Consider the following 5,837-nt stretch of genomic DNA (forward strand, 5'->3'; position numbering starts at 1 on the left):
AGTGTTTGTGACCCCATGAGGAGAGCAACAATACCAACCAACCAGAGCCCCAGGGTCTGAACCACCAGCTTGGGAGCACTTAGGGAGGGATCCATGGCTCCAGCTCTATATGCAAGGGAGGACGGTCCTGTCAGGTATAGGTGGGAGAGGAGATCCTTGGTTTCATGAAGGCTGGAAGCCATGTGTGGGGGAATTCAATGGTGGGGAGGTGGGAGTGGGGGGCAGGTGGGAGCACATCCTCAGAGAAGCAGGAGGAGGGGGGATGGGATGGGGGTCCTGGGTGGGAGGTGGGAAATGGGGTAAGGGGAGAACATCTGAAATGCAAATAAAATGCCCAATAAAAATAATAAAAAATAATTTAATAAAAGAAGAAGATGGAGGAGAGAACTGTGGATAGGGTATGGGAAGGGGAATGGGGGTTCAGGATCAGATGTAAGATTGGACAGGATAGATGGCCAGATGGCTATGAGAATTGATGGAAATATGCATTTGAGGGATCAGGTAGGTTAGGGGGCATCTCCAGGAAGAGTTAGAGACCTGGAATAAAGGAGGTGCCTAAGAATCAATGGGGATGTCCTTGACTGTGAGTCACAGAATGTGTAACCAGAAGAACCTACCTCCTGTAGCTAGGGAGTAGCCCCAAAGGGGTGTTAGGAACACAAACCCATCCACAAAATTTTCAATTGCGAATTTATTCTGTTTACAAGAAATGCAAGGATGAGGGATTGAACAAAGACTAAAACACCAGTCCAACTTGATGACCATCCCCTGGACGAGCACCAGTTCCTGATCCCTGACATTATTAATGACACTCTGTTATACTTGCAGACAGGAGTCTAACAGGGCTGCATTGTGAGAGGCTCCACCCAGCTGCTGATTCAGACAGATGCAAACACCCACAGTCAAGTTGTGAATAGAGCTTGGAGATCTTGTAGAAGAACAGGATGAAGGATCAAGACCTCTAAGGAAATAAGAACTCCACAAGAAGACCAACAGATTCAACTAACCTGGACCCTTGGGACTCTCACAGTCTGAACCACCGACCAAAAAAGCATACACAGGTTGGACCTATGCCTCCCAGTACACGTGTAACATATGTGCAGCTTGGTCTTCATGTGGATCCCAAACAATTGATCCTTTTGGCAGAGGCCCATTCATTGCTACCCACCCCCAAAGTTCTGGTTCCCAAACGAATGACACATGCCCTCAGCTTTTATATTTTGACATGCCTTAAACAGCTCAATGACTAGGCCACTTCCTAAGCTTGAAGTGGTTAATCCACCTCCCTCAGGTATTACTGAGTTATTACTTACAAAACTCTATATTTCATATTTGCTGTCCTGGACCCAGTCAGGCAGCCTTTTGGGGACTGCTCTCTCCTGGTTCCTACTTGGTAGCTATAGTCTCTGTCCCCCTCCTTCTCATGCGTGGCAGTTCGTCTCCTCCACCTTCTCCCTATATGGTGGATCTGCTTGCTCGTCTTTCTCCCTGTCCCTAGCCTAAGAATCCTAATAGTCCTATCTCTGTCCATCTTGCTCAATGATTAGCTGTCAGCATCTTTATTTACCAATCAGAACTAACTGGGTCCAGGGTCCCTGAGTGTCCTATAAGCATACACTTGTGTGAGAAGTTTTGGGGACCCAAATTAACATAATACAAGCAGCATTAGACCAAACCCACTACAATCCCAAAGCCTGTTACCTGTATGTGAAACATTTTCTACAAATTTTGCTGCCTTTTCTGGCCTCTGTGGGAGAAGATGCTCCAAACCTCACAGAAACTTTGTGTCAGGGTGTGGAGATTTATGCTGGGGCACATACTCAGAAGATGTTCATAGTGGGGTTTGGGGAAAAGATTGTGGTAGGGAGTGATAGAGAATGGAGAATGAGTGGGATGCAAAGTGAATAATTGAAAATAATAACAATAGAAATGTATTTTATTATGTTAAAAAGAAACTATAAAATCATTGAATTTAAAAAACAAAAGAAAACTTATCTTTGCAAAGGAGGCTTGCAATATTTGCAAATATCTCTTTTTAACAATGAAGACTATTACAGAAGAACATCACCAATCAAAACGGAGAGATATGGGAACCAGTCACAAGAGATATATCTACAAAACAACTCCTGTACCTATAATTTTGGGGGACACTGTAGAAGATGATACAGTGAGATTATAAGATCAAGAAGATCAGGACATTTTCTATGAGAATGTGTCTCCTAATAATATCACAAGCTCTACTTTAAGGTCTCAGCACCATGATTTCCTAAACACAAGCTGATTAAGGACAATAGGAATGCTGAATTGATCACTGGAAAGACTGAGACCTCAATCCTCCAGAAAGAGCTAAAGCAACTAAAGTAAGCAGAAGGTAGGGGAAGTAGTCTTTTCCAGGGAAGAGGATACCTATTTTTTATTCAATACCAAATTGTCAGCATTCATACAGGTAACATTACACATAGTGAATGGCAATATATATGTATATTTGTATATGTATGTAACACCAGTTATTCTAACCAAGGCTATGGATTTGAAAAAGACTAAGAAGAGGTATACTAAAGGATTTGGAAAAGGAAAGAGGGAAATAATATATTATAATCCATATACTATAAATGTCTATCTCACAATACAAATAAAAAAAAGCAAGGAAAGACAAATAGAATAATCAGCTCTTAGAATACAAATGTGTAACTGTGAATCAATGTAGATTTTTGTATAGAAATTTCTCCCCTCCTTGTGTGTGTGTGTGTGTGTGTGTGTGTGTGTGTGTGTGTGTGTGTTCTGCTCTCTGGAAAATAAACTCAGATGTAAAGGTCAAATTGTTCAAATCTTTCTCTATGTGCATTTGAAAAAGACCAGATTTAATTTATAACAGTTATTCCTAATGTTCTTACATGGAGCTGAGAAATTAACAAGCAGGCATCTCGAATGTGGACATTTAAAATGATACTTGAGCATATGCTCCTGCTGAGCTATTTTGGATATTCTATAAACAAGAAATATATTCTACTAGATTAAAAAATCACAGCAGAGTGCTTTTAATAAACCCAGAATGGTCTGTGATTAATCATTTTGTTCAGTCTTCACACTTTCAGAGTTTATTTCCATTTCTGATGATAAAAAGACACTTTATTTCACTGATCTAAGGAACAGGAAAGAAATCAGGAGAAAACAAAGAGGGGGAGGGATCAGTGGTAAGTTAAAGGACAGATTGAGTGTGTGTATTTTAATCTGGCAGTTGTCTTGTAAAATGCTTTTGCCAAAAGACTGGTAGTTTCACACAAAATTTAAATATTGTAGCAGTCACACAACTTAAACATTTGGAAATAGTTATCCTATTTTAAAAATAAAAGAATATTTCTCAAGTGCTTCTGTTTTCAAAATACTGTCTCACGCTATTCTTTATTTAGTTAATCAACTTTTTTTCTAAATTTGGGAACACATACACATATACAATATGCAAGCATCGACATATATGTATATACACATATATGTACACAAAAATGCAACATACTTTCATGCACACACACACACACACACACGCACACACACACGCACACACACACAAACACCAATTTCTGACTTTCAAAATATTGGTTTATGTAATTAGCTACAAAATAAAATATAATTTTCTTTTTCACATGTTGTTCTCCCTCCCATCATCCCTTATGACCTTCCATTCTACATCTCTCCTATCCTCTCTTATGCCATCCCTTCCTTCTTTTTACTGTCTTTCCTTTCTTCCTTCCTTTCTTCCTCTCTCCCTTCTTCCTTTTCTTCTTTATTTACTGTTTGCCTTTCTAAAAATAAGTAATGTACAATCACTAAAACATATAAAAAGTATACACAAAAGAATCTTACTACTTAGAAAGAAAGAAATTTCAAACATAAGACCTTGAGAAAATGTAAAATGTTCGTTTATGTTTTCCAACTAAAAACAAAACAGCAACAGCAACAAATTACGCTAAACCTCATTCTCTATAGGAACATGCAAAGTCTCATTTAGATGTGAATTGTCTCAATAGAATATTTGTCGTACACATGTGGCTTTAGGTAGTATAATCTCAATCCCATATCTACTACTGGTTATTAGAATAAGTTGTGTCAGTGGAAAACTATTTGAGACTGTTGAAGTTAGTTATAGAGTTTGACTGTTCCACTTAATCACTTTTACTATTAACTGTAAAATTATTTCTAAAATTTCTAAGATACTTTCTGCCGAAAGTCCAACTTCAAATTGTTTTCAGTGATGGATATTTTTGTTATTGTTCACAGATGAATAGTGATGCATGCTTTAGTTTAGAAATGTTTACATATAAGAAACTAATATCTGGATTCACTATAACCTGATGCTGAGACAAGAAATAATAAAAGAATTAAAGTACAATATATGTTAAATCAATTGGATTTCTTCTTCCTGAAATACATGCTTTTAACAAAATCAACATTTTTTCACAATATACAGAAATTTCAACAAATCACTAAATGAAATTCATGATCAGTTACCTTTTATAGTAAGTGCAGCAATTAAAGTATTTTCAGAGATTGCTTGTTACTTCACTGTTCTCTCATTGGTGATAAAAGCATGGTTTAACCAAAATTCCTAATTACAATAGGAACACTGCTCATCATAGAGAGTGATTCATTACAAATCTTTGGGAAAAAAATGCTTACATTAAATGGTGCTTACTTGAGCATCAGAGAGCCTCGTTCTCATTGACTTTGCCAATGTTCTGAGAAGAATCTGGAGTATGATCCTTTGGATATGCAGATTTGCCAAAACCATGGAGCAAAAGAAGATTGACAGCCAGCTATAACATTTGTCATTTTCACTGTGAATTTCCTTTAACCATAGTTAGCATCTGAATATGGATACTTCCCATATGTGCTAAGATAGATAGGTAGGTAGATGACAGATAGATAGATAGATAGATAGATAGATAGATAGATAGATAGACAAATAGACAGATAGATAGATTTGGTTTTAGTGGGCACAGATAAGCAGTTACTATCAATTCTTTATACAGTTCATCATCACCAGTTGTTCAAACATGACTAAAAATTTAGAGGACAGGGGTTAGTTGTATCAAGATATTAACATATTCTATCCATCCAACACTTAAAAACTGAAACAATAGGAAAACAAACAGCAAAAATTTAATATAAGATTGATCATAGACATAAATAGAAAATTCTCAATGAAAGAAATGCAGATGATTAATAAATATTTAAAAATTCTGTAATGGCATTAGATGTAGGTTGCTTTCTTTGACCACCATGGCCAGAAGAATATCAATCCATGAGAAGCAAGAGGGTAATTTGGTTCAACATTTCTAAGTAGCCTGTATTAATTTAAGCTTCCAGAGTCTGACCAGCAGTAGTTTATTTTAGGCATATTTAAACCTGAATAATTTGGTCAAAGCTTTTCCTGGTGATAATTAACCCACCCCATGTCACAATACAGTTTAAGAAATGAAAAACTGAAAACTTTTGTAAAGTACTTGCAGAGTATAACTGCTTTATGACTCTGTCTTATTCAAGTCAGAATGCCTAATCTCAATAAAGTAAAAGAGAACAAATAATGGAGAGGTTACAGGGACGGGAGACCTTATTCATTGTTGGCAAGAGTGTAGATTAGTACAAACTCTATGAGAATCAGTATGAAGGCTTTTCAAAAAGCTAAAAGTAGAACAGCCTGATGCCCCAGCCATACTGCTCTTGGAAATATATCCAAGGACTTTAAACCCTACCTGGTTCTCCAAATCCATTGCTCCTTCATTATCAATAAGTAGAAAATAAATGAGCTTAGAAGCTCACTAAATGATGAACTAATGATG

The sequence above is a fragment of the Grammomys surdaster genome, unplaced genomic scaffold (assembly GCF_004785775.1).
Source record: "Grammomys surdaster isolate TR1022 unplaced genomic scaffold, NIH_TR_1.0 126391, whole genome shotgun sequence".
NCBI classification, from domain to species: Eukaryota; Metazoa; Chordata; class Mammalia; order Rodentia; family Muridae; genus Grammomys; species Grammomys surdaster.